General features: G+C 40.6%; 1 protein-coding gene across 3 annotated transcripts in view; it reads left to right on the forward strand.

Moving 5' to 3' along the window:
• Positions 1-24,458, forward strand: part of HS3ST4 (heparan sulfate-glucosamine 3-sulfotransferase 4) — a gene marked incomplete at its 5' end in the record, with an annotated part of 758,541 nt that overhangs the window by 210,194 nt on the left and 523,889 nt on the right. For 2 of the 3 annotated variants that reach the window (XR_014236116.1, XM_082362562.1), the window contains one exon: positions 11,783-11,834. The exons of the other annotated variant lie outside the window; for it this stretch is intronic. The remainder of the gene's footprint in view (positions 1-11,782; positions 11,835-24,458) is intronic. 3 annotated transcript variants of the gene reach the window in all.

Below are 24,458 nucleotides of genomic sequence, written 5' to 3' on the forward strand. Positions count from 1 at the left end.
TTAATGGTTGTGGATGAGAGGTCTGCTGACAATGTAATTGTCATTCCTTTGTCAGTAATCTATTTCCTTTCTGGTAACTTAAAGACCATTTTTTCTTGATGTCCTTAAATTTCACTAGTATGCGTCTGGATGTGCATTCATTTTCATTTATTTTACCTGGATTGGGTGCGTCTTTCAGCAAATCCGGAAAATTCTCAGCCATTGTCTTTTTAAATATTTCTACTCTGCCACTCACTTTATCCTCTACTTAAAATTTTTCTATTAGATGTATTTTGGAGACTATCAATTTATTCTCTCTGTTTCTTAATTATTGTTTAATGAAAAAATATTTCTATTTCTCTGCATTTTACTGCACTCTCAGTAGTATTTTCAGTTCACCAATTCTTGCTGATTATATCCAGTCTAGAGTTTATATAATCTACTGATTTAAAAATGTTAAATTTAAAAATATTTTTCATTTCTAGGAGACACTTTTTAATATATATTTTATAACCATTTGTGTCCCCTCATAACTTCTTGGTTTTTTAAAAGTAATGTTATTTGCTATTTCTTCCCTTTTTTCTTTCAAAGATATGGAACATTAATTAATTAATAATTAGATTTTCACTTTTCCCCCCCAAGTTTATTCACATATAATTGACTTATAATATTGTGTAAGTTTAAGGTATACAATGTGTTGATTTGATATACGTATACATTGCAAAATGATTACCACCATAGTCTTAGCTAACACCTCCATCTCATCATATAATTCCCATTTCTTTTTTTGTGGTGAGAATATTAAGATTTACTCTTTTAGCAATGTTCAAGTGTATAATACAGTATTATTAACTACAGTCAGTATGTTGTACATTAGATCCCCAGAACCCATTTGTCTTATAACTGGAATTTGTACTCTTTGATCAATGTCTCCCCATCTTTCCCCACAACCCCCATCCCCTCCCCAGCTCCTGGTAACCACAGTTCTACACTTTGTTTCTAAAGCAAACTTCAACCTTTTTTTTTTTTTGGCTGCGGGATCTTAGTTCTCCAACCAGGGATTGAACCCTGTCCCTCAGCAGTGAAAGCACAGAGTCCTAACCACTGGACTGCCAGGGAATTCCCAAGTTCGACTTTTTTAGATTCCACATATAAGTGATATCATACAGTGTTTGTCTTTCTTTGTCTGACTTATTTCATTTAGCGTAATGCTGTCAAGGTCCATCCAAGTTGTTTGCAAATAGCAGGATATACTTCCTTCTCATGGCTGAATACTTTTTCATATATATATGATACATATCCCACATATTCTTTATCTATTCAGTGAAACTGTTCCTCTCATCCACTATGGTGCATCCAAACTCATATTTTTTCCCCCAACAGTGTTCTGGAACCTCTCCTCTTGAAACCTGGACCTCCACAAAGGCTCTCTCATCTGTGGGTGATTATCTAAGACAGTGTTTTCTGGGGGCTCATGGGCTGCAGTTGAGAGGGGCTGGAGCCAGTTCATGGGCCACAGCCAGGACCAAGGTCTGCTTACCTATTACTCCGCACATGGGTTGGTGAGGCTCCTCTCAGGTCCTGTGTGGTACTGGATCCCATAGGTCCCTAAAGGTACTTTCGTCCATGGATGGATGCCGAATCTTTGGTGTTGGTTGGGGGGAAGGGGGACAACAATGAGGGGCTTCTTATGCCACCATGATGCCGATGTGACCCTCTGGAACATAATTATTTTAATGTTAACTTCAGATTATTCTATTATTTGCATTATTGTTATTTTCATTAATGATTACTCATTGTTGATTGTTCTTTGTGGATCCTATAGGATTTCTTGCCTTTTTTTTTTTTCTTTTGTCCACACCGTGTGGCATGCGGAACTTCCCTGATCAGGAATCAAACCCGTGTGCCCTGCATTGGAAGTGTGGACTCTTAAACACTGGACCACCAGGGGAGTCCAGGATTTCTCTCTTAACATTAGATCTCACTGCATATTTTATTATTTTGTATTATTGTCTCAACTTCAGTGAAAACCTTTTTTCCCCTCCTCTTTTTCTCTGTGCTCACTCCTCCCTACTTAACCAGTTTTGCAGCTGGCTCTTCATGGCCCCTGGTCCAGAACCCAGTTTTCTCTTGTTGGATTAAGGTACTTGTTGATAATATTGCACTAACATAGATGCAGCTACTGAGCCACTGGACTGCTTGTCCAAGTTTTGGATTGAGGCTATATCTACTCCCTCCTGCCTGCCTCGCTCTCTCATTGTAGTAAGTCTCAGCTTTTTCAGCTTTCTTTCGGAGATGGGAAAAGATAATCTATCTCCTGGGCTCAAGCAGTAATCTCGGTTCTTTTCCCCTTCCTGTCATGGGGAACGTTCAGTCTCCATTTTCTTGCAGGAGCCAAACCCCTGGCTGCCTTTTACTGCTCCAGGAACCCCTTTACCATCTTCCGTTTCTGATGACACAGACTGGAGGGTAGGACTTTCATTTTGTGGTTAAAGGAGAGGTTGATTTTTCCCTCTCACTCTCATAGGATACAAATAAGGAAGGCTGTTGCTCTAATTACTATAGAAAGTCATCTTATTGCTATAAAGACCCATCTTGTGCCCATGAAGAACGTTCGTATTCGGGCAATGTGTCAAACATACGAACATCTTTTTAATCTTTGTTTTTTTGTATCTTATATGAATGTGCATCTTTGCTAATTACTTTTTATATTTTGTCATTTGTTGCCATGTATTTGGAATAGCAGTAGGGCTTCGAGACACCTACCTTATAATTCTCCCTTGACCAGAAGTCAAGCTATACATTTTTAACTCCACTCCCTGGTGTAGAAGCAGTGGTGAACTGCCCAGATTCCCCTCAGAACTAAAGCAGTCATTCCTCAGCTTCTGGGAGTGTTGGCTGCTGACGGCTCACAGCTGAGTCACTCTGCCAGAATTGTTTTCAGCTGAAGGGAGTTGCCTTGCCAAAAGTTATAGCTTTTCCTCAGGAGCAGTGAAATTCTAGTGACTGATCAAGTGAAGGCACACAGGCCTGGCTTCCTTCTTCAATTCAGGATCATGACAAAAGGCCATCCCCCCTTCAGAGCTCCCTGTAGGACAAGCTCAGGCCTTCTTGCAACTGCATTTCTTTCCTTTTTTTGAATTGGGGACAAACAATGCTTTTTATTTATTTATTTTTAACATCTTTATTGGAGTATAATTGCTTTACAATGGTGTGTTAGTTTCTGCTTTATAACAAAGTGAATCAGCTATACACGTACATACGTCCCCATATCTCTTCCCTCTTGCATCTCCCTCCCTCCTATTTCTGTTCAACTTCTTCCTTTTATCAGTTTTGCTTCACTCATTGCTTTCCAGGTGCTAATTCCAAGAGCACCTCTAGTAATCTCCATCTCAGTAGTCTGTGTCTTTGGGGAACTTTATTTAAGACTCTACTCTATGGGTGGAGAATATCTAGGTCTCCCTAAGGGCCTCATCCAGGTGCTTCCTCATACTAGACATTTGGGAATGTGTGTGGAATAAATCCATGAATAAAAGCAAAGTTAGTCAAATTTGACCTGCTCAGTTTTCCCAAGCAGGAAAACTATTTCCTATTTTTTTCTGATTTTGCTAACAAAACTTGGACCTTCAAAGTCTGAGAAATTAATCTTGGGCCTAGGTAAGATAACATTCACTTACTCTGCAGGTTTCTATTTTAATTGAACTTTAATGTTGCCTGGATGAACCTAGCATGGTTGACACTTTCGTAATACATTGGAAGATGAATTACTTGCACACACAGTATTAATGTGGGAGGTGCAGGCAGATAGCAGTGTGATCAAGAACTGAGCATGGCCTGTAAATCGAAGTTAGGCAGTAGAAAGGAAAGGCAGTGTTGGAAAATAGTAATAATGGTCATTCTTTATCAAACGTCACTGGGGTTGGGACAGCATCATGGCTTTACCCCTCATAAAGCTGACTCAAAATCTTTGCTGGGGACTCACCTCTTGGGACTGGCAATTAAGAGCCTCCAGGCAACTTTCATCTCAGAGGGCACATTAAGTGGAGCCTACTCACTGTAGGGAGGGAGCATAGAGAGGGTGATTGATGGGGAGGCCCGCATCTGGAGAAACAGTGTAGTGTGGTGAGGTGATGAATTTCCTGAATGTGTTGTCAGGTGCTTAAGAGTTCTCCATGAGGATATTTAAATAGTACATTGCCATGTTGGCATTAATAGTAATTAAAATATAAGCATGTCCTAGATCACCCAACAATGGTAGACCCTGTTGTTTACCTACTGTGTCCTATTTCCCAGTCATCTTTTCCAAAGCCTCATCTTTTCTTCAGGTATGCCCATGCCTCACTCAGCCCATGTTCTCAAGGTGGATTCTGGTTTCTTTATGCAAATCATGGCAATCCTATTTCCCTTGCAATTATTTGTTTCAGAAACACAGATTTAAGTAAGTAAGCTAACATTCCCTGGTGACTTAAAAGTGTGAGGTAGGCTTGAGATTGCCAGGATGACTTTTTATATTGTGGTTGGGGGAAAGGTTTTTCTCCCCTCTCTCATTCACAGGATATAAAAATGGGAAACCAGTTTCCCTAGTTTTCTCTAGTGACCATGAAGGAAGCCATCTTATGTACATGCAGGAAATCATCTTGTGTAGATGCAGGAAGTCATCTGTGCACGTGCTGGAAATCATCTTGTATACATGCAGGAAGTCACCTGTGTACATGCAGGAAGTCATCTGTGCACATGCAGGAAGTCATCTTTTTTTTAAAATTAATTTATTTGTTTTTATTTTTGGCTGTGTTGGGTCTTCGTTGCTGTGTGCAGGCTTTCTCTAGTTGCAGCGAGCGGGGGCTACTCTTCATTGTGGTGCACGGGCTTCTCATTTTCGTGGCTTCTCTTGTGGGGGAGCACGGGCTCTAGGCACACGGGCTTCAGTAGTTGTGGCACACAGGCTCAGTAGCTGTGGCTCGCAGGCTCTAGAGCACATGCTCAGTAGTTGTGGCGCACGGGCTTAGTTGCTCTGCGGCATGTGGGATCTTCCTGGGCCAGGGTTCGAACCTGTGTGCCCTGCATTGGCAGGCGGATTCTTAACCACTGCGCCACCAGGGAATCCCCAGGAAGTCATCTTGTACACATGCAGGAAATCATCTTGTGTATATGCGTGAAGTCATGTTGTATACATGTAGGAAGTCATCTGTGGACATGCAGGAAATCATCTTATGTACATGCAGGAAGTCATCTTGCATATATGCAGGAAGTCATCTTGTATATAGGCAGGAAATCATCCTGTATACCTGCAGGAAGTCATCTGTGCACATGCAGGAGGTCATCTGTGTACATGCAAGAAATTGTGTAGATGCAGGAAGTCATCTGTGCACATGCAGGAAATCATTTTGTATATATGCAGGAAGTCATCTGTGTACATGCAGGAATTCATCTTGTATACATGCAGGAAATCATTTTATGTACGTGCAGAAAGTCATCTGTGTACATGCAGGAAGCCATCTTCTGTACGTGCAGGAAGTCATCTTGTGTTCATGCAGGAAATCATCTTGTGTAGATGCAGGAAGTCATCTGTGCACATGTAGGAAATCATCTTGTATACATGCAGGAAATCATCTTGTATACATGCAGGAAGTTATGTACATGCAGGAAGCCATCTTGTGTACATGCAGGAAATCATCTTTACATGCAGGAAGTTGTCTTATGTACACACAGGAAGCCATCTTGTATACATGCAAGAAATCATCTTGTGTATGTGCAGGAAGCCATTTTGTCACTGCATGGAAGCTAATGTGAGTCCGCATACAGAGGGAAGCAGTCAACAAAATCTCAAAAATAAACAGTCCTGATTTTACTCACTGTGGGTTCTGCCTCCCCCTGATTTAATGATATATGAAATAATACATTTCCTTATTGTTTAAACAGATTGAGTTGAGGTTTCCCTATTACTTACAGGGAATACCGTCGTATTTGACACATATCCTTATGATCAAGTACTGTCTTTGAATGTGGTTTATAATTTCACCAAGTAATCATTGGTGCCAATTAAAGGAAGCATTTACCTTTAAAGACCTAGGTAAGCATATCAGGCTGGCAATAGATTGGCATTTCTGATGCTAAAGTAACAATAATGACTTCTGATTGAAGTTGACTGTTTGACAACATGAGTTTGTTCCCTTTCTGTACCAGTATCTCAGTAAAATGATAGTATAGGAATGAAAATGATGTCTAAATATTCAATGATAAGAAGATAAAAAGAGAGCCATGAGAAGAAAGATTTTACCAAATTTCTGGAAGATGGATAAGATATGAAGAATTGAAAACTGGTGAAGCAGAATAAGGAAGCCACAGCCCAGAGTATGTACAGAAAGGAGATTCAAATGAGGAGGGAGGCAATATGCCCTTCCACGTACTTAAGGGTCTCAGCACTATGAAATATCATGTATAAAAGAGGGTAGGATTAAAATTGTGAGGTAGAAAACAAGGTGATTAATCAAAAGTTTATATATGAAACAGTCAAACCCGCTCCACTCTGGAGGGCATAATTCTTGGAAGGTAAGCTTCTACTCTAATACTTTTTTTAAAAGGAGTATTCTCTTCTAGAGAAACTGGAAGGCTCCAGAGAAATGTCTTTTACATTTTATCATTTAGGGGCTCACCAGGTTATGGTTTACTTGCTTCCCCAAACTGCTCTCACTTAGAGCAAATTGGCAAAATGAGCAAGGTTCATCTATACCACAGGACCCTCATCAGGTTTAACTGACTTCTTCTTGAGTATGAAGAGTCAAAGGTCTTCAAATGAGAGACCCTCCAACATGGAAGAGAGACATCAAAATGAACAGACACACAACAGGGAACAGGATTCATGCAAAGAACAGGAGGGAACTTCTCCAAACTCTAATGTGTGTCCTCAGGGAGATTTGAGAAAATATTCAAACAAGCATAGGACACAGTGAAAATGGAATAAACACATGCTAAGCAATTCTCTCCTAGATAGTAAACATGTATTTGTCAGAAGAGAAAATAATTCAATAGCAAAGTTGGAAAATTAGATCTGGGAAATATCTCAGAAGTAGAACACAAAAACAAAGTGGTGGAAAATATGAGAAAGAAACCCAGAGAGTCAATGCAGGAGCACTGAACATCTGACCAAGGGAAAAATGATAGGGGAAGGTATCAAAGAAGTAATGAGGACAGTTCTCCAGAACTGAAGGACTTAATGTACAGATTGAAAATGTACACCTAGTGCCCAGTGAATTGAAATAAAAACAAAAAACCCACATACAACATTACCACAAAATGTCATAACATCTATGATAAAAGGGAAACCCTAAAAGCAAAAAAAGAGGAAAAGAAATTCAAAATGAAAACAAGAAGTCAGCATGATACTACTCATCATCAGCTCCAAACATTAGGAGCTTTTGACTTTCAGAGGGAAAACTATTTTGATTTAAGATTCAATACATAGCCCACTTCAGACCTAGGGACACATAGAGACTGAAAGTGAGGGGATGGAAAAAGATATTCCATGCAAATGGAAATCAAAAGAAAGCTGGAGTAGCAATTCTCATACCAGACAAAATAGACTTTAAAACAAAGACTATTACAAGAGACAAAGAAGGACACTACATAACGATCAAGGGATCAATCCAAGAAGAAGATATAACAATTGTAAATATTTATGCACCCAACATAGGAGCACCTCAATACATAAGGCAAATACTAACAGCCATAAAAGGGGAAAATGACAGTAACACAATCACAGCAGGGGACTTTAACACCCCACTTTCACCAATGGACAGATCATCCAAAATGAAAATAAATAAGGAAACACAAGCTTTAAATGATACATTAAACAAGATGGACTTAATTGATATTTATAGGACATTCCATCTAAAAACAACAGAATACACTTTCTTCTCAAGTGCTCATAGAACATTCTCCAGGATAGATAATATCTTGGGTCACAAATCAAGCCTTGGTAAATTTAAGAAAATTGAAATCGTATCAAGTATATTTTCTGACCACAACGCTATGAGACTAGATATCAATTATAAGAAAAAAATCTGTAGAAAATACAAACAACACATGGAGGCTAAACAATACACTACTTAATAACCAAGAGATCATTGAAGAAATCAAAGAGGAAATAAAAAAATACCTAGAAACAAATGACAATGAAAACACGACAACCCAAAACCTACGGGATGCAGCAAAAGCAGTTCTAAGAGGGAAGTTTATAGCAATACAATCCTACCTTAAGAAACAAGAAACATCTCAAATACACAGCCTAACCTTACACCTAAAGCAAATAGAGAAAGAAGAACAAAAAAAACCCCCAAAGTTAGCAGAAGGAAAGAAATCATAAAGATCAGATCAGAAATAAATGAAAAAGAAATGAAGGAAACGATAGCAAAGATCAATAAAAGTAAAAGCTGGTTCTTTGAGAAGGTAAACAAAATTGATAAACCATAAGCCAGACTCATCAAGAAAAAGAGGGAAAAGACTCAAATCAACAGAATTAGAAATGAAAAAGGAGAAGTAGTAACTGACACTGCAGAAATACAAAGGATCATGAGAGATTACTACAAGCAACTATATGCCAATAAAATGGACAACCTGGAAGAAATGGACAAATTCTTAGAAATGCACAGCCTCCTGAGACTGAACCAGGAAGAAATAGAAAATATGAACAGACCAATCACAAGCACTGAAATTGAAACTGTGATTAAAAATCTTCCAACAAACAAAAGCCCAGGACCAGATGGCTTCACAGGCGAATTCTATCAAACATTTAGAGAAGAGCTAACACCTATCCTTCTCAAACTCTTCCAAAATATTGCAGAGGGAGGAACACTCCCAAACTCATTCTACGAGGCCACCATCACCCTGATACCAAAACCAGACAAAGATGTCACAAAGAAAGAAAACTACAGGCTAATATCACTGATGAACATAGATGCAAAAATCCTCAACAAAATACTAGCAAACAGAATCCAACAGCACATTAAAAGGATCATACACCATGATCAAGTGGGGTTTATCCCAGGAATGCAAGGATTCTTCAATATACGCAAATCAATCAATGTGATACACCATAATAACAAATTGAAGGAGAAAACCCATATGATCATCTCAATAGATGCAGAGAAAGCTTTCGACAAAATTCAACACCCATTTATGATAAAAACCCTCCAGAAAGTAGGCATAGAGGGAACTTTCCTCAACATAATAAAGGCCATATATGACAAACCCACAGCCAGCATCATCCTCAATGGTGAAAAACTGAAACCATTTCCACTAAGATCAGGAACAAGACAAGGTTGCCCACTCTCACCACTCTTATTCAACGTAGTTTTGCAAGTTTTAGCCACAGCCATCAGAGAAGAAAAAGAAATAAAAGGAATCCAAATTGGAAAAGAAGAAGTAAAGCTGTCACTGTTTGTAGATGACATGATACTATACATAGAGAATCCTAAAGATGCTACCAGAAAACTACTAGAGCTAATCAATGAATTTGGTAAAGTAGCAGGATACAAAATTAGTGCACAGAAATCTCTTGCATTTCTATACACTAATGATGAAAAATCTGAAAGTGAAATTAAGAAAACACTCCTATTTACCATTGCAACAAAAAGAATAAAATACCTAGGAATAAACCTACCTAAGGAGACAAAAGACCTGTATGCAGAAAATTACAAGACACTGATGAAAGAAATTAAAGATGATACAAATAGATGGAGAGATATACCATGTTCTTGGATTGGAAGAATCAACATTGTGAAAATGACTCTACTACCCAAAGCAATCTACAGATTCAGTGCAATCCCTATCAAACTACCACTGGCATTTTTCACAGAACTAGAACAAAAAATTCAACAATTTGTATGGAAACACAAAAGACCCCGAATAGCCAAAGCAATCTTGAGAAAGAAAAACGGAGCTGGAGGAATCAGGCTCCCTGACTTCAGACTATACTACAAAGCTACAGTAATCAAGACAGTATGGTACTGGCACAAAAACAGAAATATAGATCAATGGAACAGGATAGAGAGCCCAGAGATAAACCCATGCACATATGGTCACCTTATCTTTGATAAAGGAGACAAGAATATACCATGGAGGAAAGACAGCCTCTTCAATAAGTGGTGCTGGGAAAACTGGACAGCTACATGTAAAAGAATGAAATTAGAGCACTCCCTAACACCATACGCAAAAATAAACTCAAAATGGATTAAAGACCTAAATGTAAGGCCAGACACTATAAAACTCTTAGAGGAAAACATAGGCAGATACTCTATGGCATAAATCACAGCAAGATCATTTTTGACCCACCTCCTACGGAAATAGAAATAAAAACAAAAATAAACAAATGAGACCTAATGAAACTTAAAAGCTTCTGCACAGCAAAGGAAACCATAAACAAGACCAAAAGACAACCCTCAGAATGGGAGAAAATATTTGCAAATGAAGCAACTGACAAAGGATTAATCTCCAAAATTTACAAGCAGCTCATGCAGATCAATATCAAAAAAACAAACAACCCAAAAGTGGGCAGAGGACCTAAATAGACATTTCTCCAGAGAAGATACACAGATTGCCAACAAACACATGAAAGAATGCTCAACATCATTAATCATTAGAGAAATGCAAATCAAAGCTACAATGAGATATCATCTCACACCGGTCAGAATGGCCATCATCCAAAAATATACAAACAATAAATGCTGGAGAGGGTGTGGAGAAAAGGGAACCCTCTTGCACTGTTAGTGGGAATGTCAATTGATGCAACCACTATAGAGAACAGTATGGAGGTTCCTTAAAAACTAAAAATAGAACTACCATACGACCAAGCAATCCCACTACTGGGCATCTACCCTGAGAAAACCACAATACAAAAAGAGTCATGTACCACAGTGTTCGTTGCAGCTCTATTTACAATAGCCAGGACATGGGAACAACCTAAGTGTCCATCGACAGATGAATGAATAAAGAAGATGTGCCACATATATACAATGGAATATTACTCAGCTGTAAAAAGAAACGAAATTGAGTTATTTGTAGTGAGGTGGATGGACCTAGAGACTGTCATACAGAGTGAAGTAAGTCAGAAGGAGAAAAACAAATACTGTATGCTAACACATATATATGGAATCTTAAAAAAAAAAGATCATGAAGAACCTGGGGGCAAGACGGGAATAAAAACACAGACCTACTAGAGAAAGGACTTGAGGACATGAGGAGGGGGAAGGGTAAGCTGGGACAAAGTGAGAGAGTGGCATGGACATATACACACTACCAAATGTAAAATAGATAGCTAGTGGGAAGCAGTCGCATAGCACAAGGAGATCAGCTCGGTGCTTTGTGACCACCTAGACGGGTGGGATAGGGAGGGTGGGAGGGAGGGAGACGCAAGAGGGAAGAGATATGGGGATATATGTATATGTATAACTGATTCACTGTGTTATAAAGCAGAAACTAACACACCTTTGTAAAGCAATTATACTCCAATAAAGATGTTAAAAAAAAAATTCAATACATAGCTAAGTATCAATAAATAGAATGGTAGAATAAAGACATTATCAGACATTATCTCCAGGGAAATGGGAGAACTTGATAGGATACTAAATTTGTAGGAGAGGTTGAACAAAATTTACAATATGCCAAAAGTAATTAGTTCCAAAAAAATTGAACTCCAGGCAAAAAGTCATACGAGAAAGAACATTTAACTGTAGAGAGAAACAGTTGTGTGGTGAACCACATTTAAACAGTCATAATAATGAAATCACTATTGATTTTCAATTTTCAGAATCAACCTACTGATAAAGCTCAGAGGACTAATTACCATTCTAGAACCAAATGTAAGTATTGTAAATGTGACATTATAAAAGTAACAATTCAGAAGAATTTTGGGAAGTAGAGATGGAAACAGAACTGATATTTTATCTATATTCTCACATGAGGAAGTAGGAAGTAAAAATACACTGTTTTGATGGAAGAAAAAAATAGTTTTTAAAAATGAATTTTAAAAATTAACGAGATCGCACATAATTTTGCATCTTCTGGTTCTTGTATTCACTTAGAAGTATTTTGGCAGGAATAAAAACAAAGATTCCTTTTTGCAATCGAAAGATACTTTGATGAAAGAAGACTTCAGCTTCTAATGTAATTATTAAATGAAAATTTTGATTTGTCATCATGAAAGCAATAATGTATGACTTTCATTGTCACAGGCTAATGCAAAAATAAGAGAGGTGAGCATAATAGATAAAGGATGCTTTTGTATCAAGCGAAGGCCTCATAACATCGTTGTGAGCTGTACAAAAATAAGTTTTGCAGTTAGTTCACACTAAAAATCGGAGGGACATTGCTAAAAGGAAAAGAAACTTGGCTATAGTAATTTATATCCCGTTCACTTAATGGGTGCTGATTTACCGCAATATTAAACCTGTTACCATCTCATTAAATTGATGTTAAAAAATTAACTTTATTAGTTTTGTGGTTTTGCTACACTGAATGTGCAATTTTTTTAATTGTGAAAAGCAAGGCATTTTAGCTTCATTTGGAGAGCTAAGAAGAGACCCATGTGGATGGCTGTGGGGTCTCATTTCCTTACTACTGTCTTCTCTGCTACTGTAGCAGTGAGTTGGTTCAGCAGCTTTGAATTTGCTCAGTGGCAGAGTAAGCTGAGACCAGAGCTGGGCTCTACTCTTTCCCCACAAGGTCAGTTCTTTAACCACAAGCTCCATTGTTATGTAGTTGCCTAGATCCTTGCTACACATAATGGGATCTGTGGACCCACAGCATTGGCATCCCCTGAGGGATTTTAAGACGTGCAGAATGTTGGGCCTCACCCCAGACCTGCTGAATCAGAATCTGCATTTTTAACAAGATCCCCAGCTGATCCCCCTTGCACCTTAATGTCTGGAAGGCACGGACACTGCCCTTTCCCTGTTACCACGGTCACGTAGAGGAGCAGCATCCATCGCTGTGGAATCCTCACCCGTGGTGCCTCCAGCCTATCTCTGCCCAGTCTGAGCGTCATCCCTCCCTGAGGACAATCATAGCTCAGGGGATCATGTGTGCTCTTGTTACTGAGTCCAAACCTGCTTGGTGCACGACAGGCCAATAAATCAGGAGACGAGTTGTTGGGGCGAGGAATAATGACTTTATTTGGAAAGCCAGCACACCGAGAAGATGGCAGACTAATGTCCTAGAGAACCCTCTTACCCCAGTCAGAATTCAGGCTTCTTTTACACTAAAAGGGGGAGGGGTTGTGGCTAGTTGTTGCAAACTTGTTGGTGTCGGAATCCTTTGTTCTTGCAGCTGTCCACATAGGTCAGGTCACAATGTTCCTGTAAACCTCCAATGAGTCAAATGTTATTCTCTGTTCAGCAACTTTTTATCTCTATATGAATGGAAAAGTGTTACACTCTTCAAGGTCAGAGGCTTGAGAATGGGCTACCCTGTATATTTCAGGATCTAGGCAACATTCTTAACTGGAAGCAAAGGCAATAGAATACAAAGGTTAAAGTAAAAGAAACAGATCTAATATGCAGTCAGATTTGTTCTTCCCTACTACACCCTGTCACTTCTCTACTTGTGTCTCTTAAACTCTCTACTGGTGAGTATGCCTGAGCCCCCATTTACGAACACTTTGTGGAGGTGTGTTGTTTTCATCCGCCCAGATTCCTCATCTGTAAGTCAGAACGGTAATAACAGTTTTCTCATTGACTTGTTGTGAGGCTTACATGGAATAATCCATATAAAGCACTCCCTGCACAGAGTAACATCTCAGTAAATGTGGTTACAATTATGAGCTATTATCAAAGAATCCCAGGTGATAACATCAGCAGGAAATGGCTTATATTTTAATGGTCTCCAGCCTCAGCTGTCATCAGGTTCATTTCCCTCATCAGTAGCTCATTACTTGATTGTCAAGTCACAGATGCTGTAAGCCACACACCATCACACCGAATAATAGCAATTATTGCAGGTTTAATGTGTAAAGCATTGCAGAGCCGGTATCCCTTTAATCCTGAGAGGAGTTTGTCTGCTGGGGATGGTGGTGATGAGGGGCAAAGCCTGTGTCGATGGAGAACTCTCTCACGCTCACACTCCAGTCTCATGAGCTTCCAAGCAATCCTGCCCTGGGTCCCGGTGTTTTACAGAGTCAAAACGGCTCTTTTCCTTTTGTTCTTCTTTTACTCATTTCTTTATGCACTGCCTTCTCCTTAGTCAGCCAGGCATGTGTCCACAGGTGCTGTGTTAGAGCACAAATCTCACATGCTGTGCTGGGAAAGACCTTTTCCCTATTACCACTTCCCACTCTCAGATTGGAGCATTGTAACTGAATGAAACCCTTTCCCCAAGACCCTCTTCTTAAGGTGATCCCTTTCCCAGGTGGATCCTCAGTCCCCCAGACAGGCTTCCAGAAGTCCCTCTCTACCACAGCTGCAAACACACCTCCTCGTCTTGCTTGAATCCCAGGAATGACTGGGGTTAATGTCCATATGGGCGTCCCTCTACACTTGAGCAGTTCCACTGAGTCTGGAAAAGAGAACACCTGGGGAGATATGAACATGGTTTCTTAATTTTGAAAGACTACAATGTGAAAGTGAGATTTGATATATACTCAGGAGGGCAGTCCCAAGATGAATGGAGAAGAAATAATAGAAATAATGGAAACCACCACTATAACCCCGTTACTTCCTATGTGAAAGGGACAACATGCTGGCCAATGTCATCACATTCAATTCCTCAAACAAGTATTTGTTTAACAGATAAAACTGTGGCTTGCACAGGCTAAGTAACCAAGCTGGGATGAACTCGTATTTGTTTTACCCTAAAATCCACATGCTTTCCATTACATTATATGGCTTCATATGATGGAATCATCTGATGGGTAGTAGTAAATTCCTTGTCATGGAGAGCATTACAGCAGAGGGTGGAGGCTGGAAGGCTTGGACAACCATCCCCAGGCCTGGAATGAAGTCAAGAGTACCCGAGCCTCAGAGCCTGGGCTAATTCCTAGAGCAACACCATAAAGCAAGTGGTCTGGAAGAAGGTTATCAATTCCAAACAAGGTGAGAGAATAAGGAAGAACCAAAACATAAAGCTGAAAGTATCGAGAAGCACAACCAGCTGATATATTATGAGATGAATTGCAGAGATGAAGGAAGATCCAGAGCTGAAAACTGACAGCTCCTTGGCTAAAATCTGCCCATAAACATATCTTGTTTGGTTTTCAAGCATTAATTCCCTTTTATTTCATTGCCAGCATCCCAAAATTGGTAGATTTACCCACAAATCCAGATTTCAAAACTTCTCTTGAAAAATGGGAAGATCTGGCAATCCTGGGCCCACATTTCTGCATGGCAACAGCCAGGCGGTGGCTGGTTCTATAAGCAGGGCACATGCTCTCTGATTCATAGGCTTCCACAGCCTTATATTGCCTTATGTCTTTCTATATTTATTTGTTTACATTATCTGCTTAGACTCTGAAAATAACCAAAACAATTTATGTTTTCTGCTGCCATGTGCAATTCAGCTTAGAAAAAGATAGGCTGCATTTGCGGCACATCTCAGAGACTCACATCCCCTTCAAGACTCACTTGAAACTACACTCTACAGAGAGTCTGAAAGACAAGCCATTAGGATATTTGCACTGATACAAAACATTTACTAAAGCATGCTCCAAACAGTGAGCTATGCCAGTCACTGAGGGATGGAGAAGTGGGTGAGTTAAAATATGGAAGAAACCAAGATAGGCAAGAACTAGGGCCTACCTATTCCTAGCTACCACTGCCTAAAGACAGTAGCAATATCCTAGTGAGAAGACACCAATGGTTATTATTAAAATTGTGCATTAGGGACTTCCCTGGTGGTCCAGTGGTTGGGACCGTGCACTTCCACTACAGGGGGCATGGGTTTGATCCCTGGTCTGGGAACTGGGATCCTGCATTCTGCCTGGCTTGGCCAAAAAAAATTGTGCCTTAGATAGTCTTTTTTTTTTTTTTTTTTTTTTTTTTAGTTTGTTTATCTTTGGCTGTGTTGGGTCTTCGTTTCTGTGCGAGGGCTTTCTCTAGTTGTGGCAAGCGGGGGCCACTCACTATCGTGGCCTCTCTTGTTGCGGAGCACAGGCTCCAGACGCGCAGGCTCAGTATTGTGGCTCACAGGCCTAGTTGCTCTGCGGCATGTGGGATCTTCCCAGACCAGGGCTCGAACCCGTGTCCCCTGCATTAGCAGGCAGATTCTCAACCACTGCGCCACCAGGGAAGCCCTAGATAGTCTTGATTTCTATGGGGGATCATGAGAGATCTATGAGAGAGAGAGAGAGAGAGAGAGAGAGAGAGAAGGGTAGTGTCAGATTGCATGTAATGTTTTCTACAGCGTGGATTCAGTTATTTTCAACTAATTGTTTTATTGTTTTTATCAAACTGATTTTTTTAAAAAAACACACCAAGTTTTGGTAAGATGAGATACCCAAGCCAGCTTAGTGACCAGATAGGCTGAGAAGCAGCTCCAACATTAGTGGAGGTTCTTGGTTTATAAGTAGTAAAAATTGACACCAGTAAATAAAAACAAAAGAGGATTTTATTGGAAGTATGTTGAGTACTCATGGCATTGATGGCAAGGCTGGGAAAAGGGATATAGATATAAGTAAGCACCCAGGAGTCCCTGTGGATAGAAATGTAAGTAATTCTTGGGTCCGAGAATCAGAAATTCCTCCCACATCTCACAAGGGTGCCAAAGCTGAAATAGATGAGTCCAATCATTTTTAGTTATTGTGTCATTCTGTTTACGATCCTAATTCCATAGAAGGAGCTTGACAGTTAGCCCCGCTTAGGCCAAAGGTAAGCTCCATAAAGTCAGAATTGAGAAGACTATTAATTATCAATCTATGTTTTCAGCACCAAGGACAGTACTTGAAACAAAGTAGATGCTCAGTGAGTATTTGTGAAATGAACCACTGAACAAATGACAGAATGTTTTCATGCTTTGACTAGGGTAAGATAAAGAAAGCATCTGGGAAAATAGTCCCTAAGCCCCAAGCCAGCGAGGAAGAGATAATTTTCCAAAGGGGAATCAGGGTGATATTATCAAGAGACAATTGAATGGGTGCAGAGCAGCCAATAGAGTGGGATATGTAGAGAGATACTTTTAATTTCCCAGCAAGGTTTATATATAACATGGAAAATTTCAAATCTCTCCCAGTGTTTCACATTTCAACATAGTAACAGAAAAATCAGGGTCAAATGCATCTAAATCCATCCTTGTTTTCCTGTACACACACAGTGGTAGCCAGATTTGGGGTGCTGTTGAATGGTAACCTGAAGTCCCATTTCCCCGCTGTTCTGGTTCTGAAAGGGAAGGCCATATGCTAGTGCCAGCCCTGCCCCGAGTGAGTTCCCAAAGATGCAGGCACAGCTCCTCCAAGAACATGCCATATGTACAAGAGGCTGTTCCAAGGAGAAGCAAATTTGCACATCCCACTCAAAGGGGGAATGGAAAGGATGGGTGTGAGGAGCCCCCGGATTTTCTGCTCTTCCTCTGAGGTACTTTAGGAAGGAGCACACAACTCATTTCAAAGGATCAAGGAAAGAACACCACCTGGGGAGTGGGAAATGGTCAAGAAGGCTCGGATAACAAAGCAGCTTTAGGGTTGATAATGAAACAATGTTGCTTTCTTAAGTTGAGCTGACTGATCATTGTTTTATGGCCCAACACACTCAGTTCACCAGCTGGTCATATATAATTTAGCTCTTAATTATAACTTGTTTTGTGAGGTCCTCAGAATGCTTAATATGTGAGCTTCATTCCGACAGCTGGAGCACAGGCTCAGAGAGTCCTTCAGAACATTCGTTTCAGCAGAAGTGGGCTTGCATTCCGGCCTCTGTTTCAGCTGTAATTTGGAGACCTTCGTGCATTTCTGTTACTTAGGTTGGAAGCATGGATGCTGAGAACTGGGAGAACTTGTCTGGAGAAGAAGGAGAAAGAGAGCAGAGAGATCTGAGGGCTCATGGACCTAATCTGACTCTATGCTTTTTTTTTCACCTGGCCTAGGATTAACTTTTTAAAATATTATTTTCAAATTCTATAAAATTTGGAAGTTTTACATACAAATCTGTATTTCTAATTTGTCTTGGAAGCATGTAAATTCTTGTGATAGCAGGCTGGCTGACCCACAAGGGAGCGGAAGTGGAACTGAACTGAATAGCGGTGGCTCCATTTGGACAGGACCTGAGCTCTCCACTCGGCTTGGACATCACGCAAAGTGTGTGTCTGTGTATGTGTGTGGTGGTGGGGCTACGTAGGTATATGAGTGTGAAACTCCAAATCTACATCTTTATTCCTAATCGGGTGTGTCCCAGGTCTTAAATTACTAAAAGTCTTTTCTCTGCCTCTTTGGATGTGACTAATGACTATTATGGGATATGCATGAGGGTTGGTTAATGACTTGGGAGCAGACTAGGAAGATGTAACATGGGGCCAGGTCTACATATGCCTTGGGGAGAGTTAACCACACTCTGAGTTCATCTTGGCACCTCTTATATTCTGCTTTCAAGTTTTTAAGCAGGAGTGTGGCTTGTAGATAAGACCTAAATCACTTCATTATATGATGCACCAGATCATGAAAGGCCTTGAATGCCATGCTAAGGGTTTATATATGGACAATGAATTTGAAAACACCAAAGCACCCCAAGTTCTTTCACCCCAGAGCGGTTTTACTGTGTGCAGTGCAGGGTCATGTCATGCCAGACGCTCTGTTTGAAGTCAGCTGCTCCCCACTGTTGGCCAACAGAGCCATGTAGAATGACTCAGAACTCCAGGGACCCATCATCCACAGAAGGACCTTCATTTTTTTTGTTTGTACTTTCATATCTTTTGGCCCATCGTCTTCCGTTTTGTGAATCTATGTCACAGATACTGGCATATGTGCACGATGACACATGTGTGACCTATTTGCTGCAACCCTTTTGATAACTAGAGCCTGGAAAAAATCTAAGGGCCTATCAATAGGGAAGCTGAACTAATGGGGGCACATCCACACAGTTGAATACTGTGCAGCTATGAAAGGACTCAGATGTCTATGGCTCATACAGAATGATCTCTAAAGTATACTTTAAGTGAAAAGAGCAAGGTATCGATTAGTATTTTTACTGTGTTTCCATTCATTTCAAAAACGTGCACTCACTTATTATATAAGGCGGCGTAGTTTTAGGAGGTAAACAACTGCTGGGGAGAGAGCATGGGGCACAAGTGTTGAGAGATAGATGTCCTTTTCATGGTATATCTTTCTGTATTGCTTGTTTATTTTTCCATGTTCATATACTGGGTTTTTCCCAATAATAAATATCAAGTTGTGTGGTTGTGGGCACTTAATTTTGAGCTTCATTTCTCCTAGCGACTGCTTCATTTCTTTTAGGAAAATATCTGCACCACACAGTACAGTTTTCTAGAAGGATTCGCTGGTCCTGCTGGCTGGCAGGACAGAGCAGGTCATCCTGGGCTCTTGCTGAGAGCTGGGATTTTTTTTCTTGGAATTCTGGGTGAGAAGAGCTCTCGGGTACTACATGGTGCCTTGTGGAGCTGCTCGGTAAGTGGGCCAAGAAGATACAGAGCCAGATAACGATTCTGTGCTACTTTCCGCATCTTGTCTTGCTGTGACAACTCCTGCCTGAGACTGTCTCCTTCCACGTTATCAAATGGACATGATACTATTTGTCCTTCCCACTCTGGGGACATTTCAGGAAATAAATAGTGGAGATAAAACTCTATTTTGGAGGACTATGTCCTCTCTTGCAGGAGACAAGGGATGTCCTTTGTCCCCCCCAAAGGGCAGAGGATGATGGATCTCTTGCCTCAACACTTAGGATATAAGCAGAGTAGGGTAGGGTGAGGTGAGTGGGACTAAGTTTGAGACCATGAAGGACTGGCAAGGGGATTGTAGAAGATAAATTCCTCTGCAACCAAAAGGGGAAAAGGAATTCTGGGGAAAGGAAAGGTACACATGCATCTTAGAATTGGTTGCATTTTAGGAGAAATGAGCAGCTCAGAGTGACTGAGCCAGGGACACTGGCTGAAATGGGAGAAGCAACTAGGGGTGAGGCTGGAAAGTTCGGTAGGGAGTATTGAGTTTATTCTGGAAAAAATTGATTCCCAGGAGGTTTTTTAAAGAATATTTATTTATTTATTTATTTAAATTTTGGCTGCATGAGATCTTAGTTGCGGCATGTGGGATCTTTTGTTTCAGCACGCGGGCTTCTCTCTAGTTGTGGCATGCGGGCTTCTCTCTAGTTGTGGCACGTGGGCTCAGTAGTTGCAGTACACGGGCTTAGTTGCCCTGTGGCATGTGGGATCTCAGTTCCCTGATCAGGGATCAAACCTGCATCCCCTGCATTGGAAGGCAAATTCTCAACCACTGGACCACCAGGGAAGTCCCCAGGAGTTTTTTTATATAAGAGAATAATGATATAATTTTATTTGACAAAGATAACTAGCATATATAAGGTATAGTTACTAGAACAAATTCCTCCTGGCTAGAACCAGGAGAGAGACAATTATTGTAATGATGCTTTCTAGCTCCAGATAATAAACCCTAAAGGAAGGCTGTGACAGTAGGGATATAGAGGTGAGGGCTAATCTGAAAGGGATTTGTGGAGTAAAATCCAATAGCTTGGTGAGCGACTAAATGCAGAAGTAGGAGGAATGTCAACAATGACTTTGTTTGGCTTGGAGAAAACAGCGACTCGGTTCCAGGAGACAGAGCACACAGCTGGAAGAATAGTTTTTGACCTTGAAGTTTGAAATCTTTGTATTTCACCCACAATAAGTGTTGCCTGTGAGGGAATGCCCTCTGATTGCATGAATTTACTTGACCAAACATTTACTAAGTCCTCACGCTGGGACCTGGAACAGGGATTGTGTCAGGCATGAAGGTCAAGAAAGTCTTTGGAATTTAATATTTTAGATCTCTCTCCCTCTCTTCCAGTAGAACCAGAAAAGATATTTCCTCCCTTCTAAAGAACCATGAAAGCATCCATAACAATTAAAAAGAAATAACATTATTCTTCTTGAAGATCAATTTCAAGCCCTGCCACTTCAGGGCAATGTCCCTTCTTCCTCAGTGGCAGTAACTTGGGGGTTACCCAGGAAAGACAGCAAGGAGATGACTAAATTATGAGCAAAATCAGTCAAGAAAGACCAGGTAAGACTAGCAAGGATCATAGTTGCTGAGTGGGAAAATACTTTCACTTTGTTGCAAGCAGCTCAGACCCAAGGGAAATGGGTGAATCTTCGGAATTGCTGGGAGGGACAAAGTGAAACAATGGGGGATCAACACTCAACTGGCAGACTGGCTTCTCTTGCCGCTGAGGGTCCTGCTCAGTGACACCCTAACAAGGCATCTTGGCCCTATTGGGATATGGTTGTCGCGCTGTCTTGGTGAGGGCAATTCCTTCTCTTGACAGTTTCCTGGAATCTGCTGGAATTTCTTTTGCCTCAAGCAGGATTTAACGAGCTGGGGAGGTTTTTGCCCTGTTGCTTTTTCTGCAGCTCTTTTCTTGTTCTGGTGCCAGCGGGGCCCTCGTCCTTCTAGGATTCCAAGCTGTAGCTTCTGGGAAGCTTCTGACGTAATGGTTCTCAGCCTCAGAATAGAAGACCTACTTTCTGATAGATCTCTCTGGTGTACGTTCACCTTGCTGACTCCTGTTTCCTCACTCATCAACCCTGGTAAAGACCTACTGACACTTGTCAGCATCTTCCCCATGAAGATCCCTCCTTAGACCGCCTTTCCTCTCTGCCTATCACTCTATACTTGGGCTGCTCCATTAAATTGTATGTTTTCAGCTAATGGATCTATATACGGAGACTCCAAAACACTCATTTCCAGGCTCAATTTCTTGCCTGAATTCTGGCCCAGCGTTCATTCATTCATTCAGAAAGTGTTTATTGATCGTCTACACTACACAGGCTCTGCCTTAGGCACTGGGCATATAACAAGACGGACACGGTTGACCCTCATGGAATCTCTGTCAATCTTCTAGCTGTCTGTTAGACATTTAGGTTTGCATGTGCCTCATTCCTGTCCTAGACCAGATATAGATCTTTGTCCATCCAACCTATCCCTTTTCCTGGCAGATTTCTGTTAAGAGCATCACAGTCTCCTAGTCGTCTGAGGTTGAACTTCATTTTCATTCTTCCCTCCTCTCTCTCTTAACCTCATATCGAATCTGTTGCCCAGCTTTATTGATTCTGCCTCATTTCCCTAATTTGATTCTTCTGCTCCTTGCCCACCTTTACCGCCTTAGTTAAGTTCTCATCATTCCTCACCTGTAGAGCTTCTTGACTGCTTTCAAAGATTCTGATCTTTTCTCCCCTCCACTCAAAATTGTTGCAGACCTTCTTGTTATTTAATGACCATCCATGGCTCCCCATCATCTTGAAATGAAACCCTCAGCCATGGTCTCTCAGCTGCATGATCTGCTCCTGGCCTGCCTTTTGGAATGTATTTGCAAGTAGCCTTCAGCAGAGCTTCCCTGGAAGAAGGAGGAAAGGAGGAGAGTAGAGGAAGGAGGGAGACAGGAGGAAGAGGATATTCAGGCACATTGGGAACAGCAGATTGAGTGTCTACAATGTGCATGGTTAAACTGTGCTAAACTGTGCTAAATGCTTTATTTTATTTTATTTTTTTCATCCTACTACCACCCCCCCCACCCCCCGCTTTCCCCCCTTGGTGTCCATACATTTTTTCTCTACATCTGTGTCTCTATTTCTGCCTTGCAAACCGGTTCATCTGTACAATTTTTCTAGATTCCACATATATGTGTTAATATACAATATTTGTTTTTCTCTTTCTGACTTACTTCACTCTGTATGACAGTCTCTAGGTCCATCCACGTCTCTACAAATGACCCAATATCGTTCCTTTTTATGGCTGAGTAATATTCCATTATATATATGTACCACATCTTCTTTATCCATTCGTCTGCCGATGGGCATTTAGGTTGCTTTCATCACCTGGCTATTACAAATAGTGCTGCAATGAACATTGGGGTGCATGTGTCTTTTTGAATTATGGTTTTCTCTGGGTATATCCCAGTAGTGGGATTGCTGGGTCATACGGTAATTCCTTTTTTTTTTTTTTTTCAGAAATATTTGTTTAATGAATGAGTAAGTTGACTCCTCTCCCAATAGATATTGATACACAGGGCCGCTATTCCAGAGAAAGTTCCTGTGATTAATAGAAATACAACATGAATCATAATAACCATGATAATAGTGGCACTGGTGGTGATGGCAGCTACTACTATTTTTCTTGAGTGTAATAAGAGTATCTGAGTGTCAGGAACTTGATATATATAAAATATCAGATCTCTTTAAAACCTTTAAAATTAAGTGTTATTATCCATACTTTACAGCTGAGACAAGTGAAGCCCAGATAGATTGCATAGCCTGCAGGTGTTGGAGCTGTTGAGCCCAAACTCTGCTATGTATCGTATTTCTTCTTTTTTTTTTTTTAACATCGGTATTGGAGTATAATTGCTTTACAATGTTGTGTTAGTTTCTGCTGTATAACAAAGTGAATCAGCTATACATATACATATATCCCCATATCTCCTCCCTCTTACATCTCCCTCCCACTCTCCCTGTCCCACCCCTCTAGGTGGTCACAAAACACCGAGCTGATCTCCTTGTACTATGCGGCTGCTTCCCACTAGCTATCTGTTTTATGTTTGGTAGTGTATATATGTCCATGCCACTCTCTCACTTCATCCCAACTTACCCTTCCCCCTCCCCGTGTCCTGAAGTCCATTGTCTATGTCTGCATCTTTATTCCTGTCCTGACCCTAGGTTCGTCAGAACCTTCTTTTTTTTTAGATTCCATATATGTGTGTTAGTGTACGGTATTTGTTTTTCTCTTTCTGACTTACTTCACTCTGTATGACAGACTCTAGGTCCATCCACCTCACTACAAATAGCTCAATTTCATTTGTTTTTATGGCTGAGTAACATTCCATTGTGTATACGTGCCACATCTTCTTTATCCATTCATCTGTCGATGGACACTTAGGTTGTTTCCGTGTCCTGGCTATTGTAAATAGTGCTGCAATGAACATTGTGGTACATGACTCTTTTTGAATTATGGTTTTCTCAGGGTATATGCCCAGTAGTGGGATTGCTGGGTCATATGGTAGTTCTATCTTTAGCTTTTTAAGGAACCTCCATACTGTTCTTCATAGTGGCTGTATCAATTTACATTCCCACCAACAGTGCAAGAGGGTTCCCTTTTCTCAACACCCTCTCCAGAATTTATTGTTTGGAGATTTTCTGATGATGCCCATTCTAACCTGTGAGGTGATACCTCATTGTAGTTTTAATTTGCATTTCTCTAATGATTAGTGATGTTGAGTGGCTTTTCATGTGCTTCTTGGCCATCTGTATGTCTTCTTTGGAGAAATGTCTATTTAGGTTTTTTGCCC

This window comes from Balaenoptera borealis (genome assembly GCF_965194805.1).
Source record: "Balaenoptera borealis genome assembly, chromosome: 16".
Lineage (NCBI taxonomy): Eukaryota > Metazoa > Chordata > Mammalia > Artiodactyla > Balaenopteridae > Balaenoptera > Balaenoptera borealis.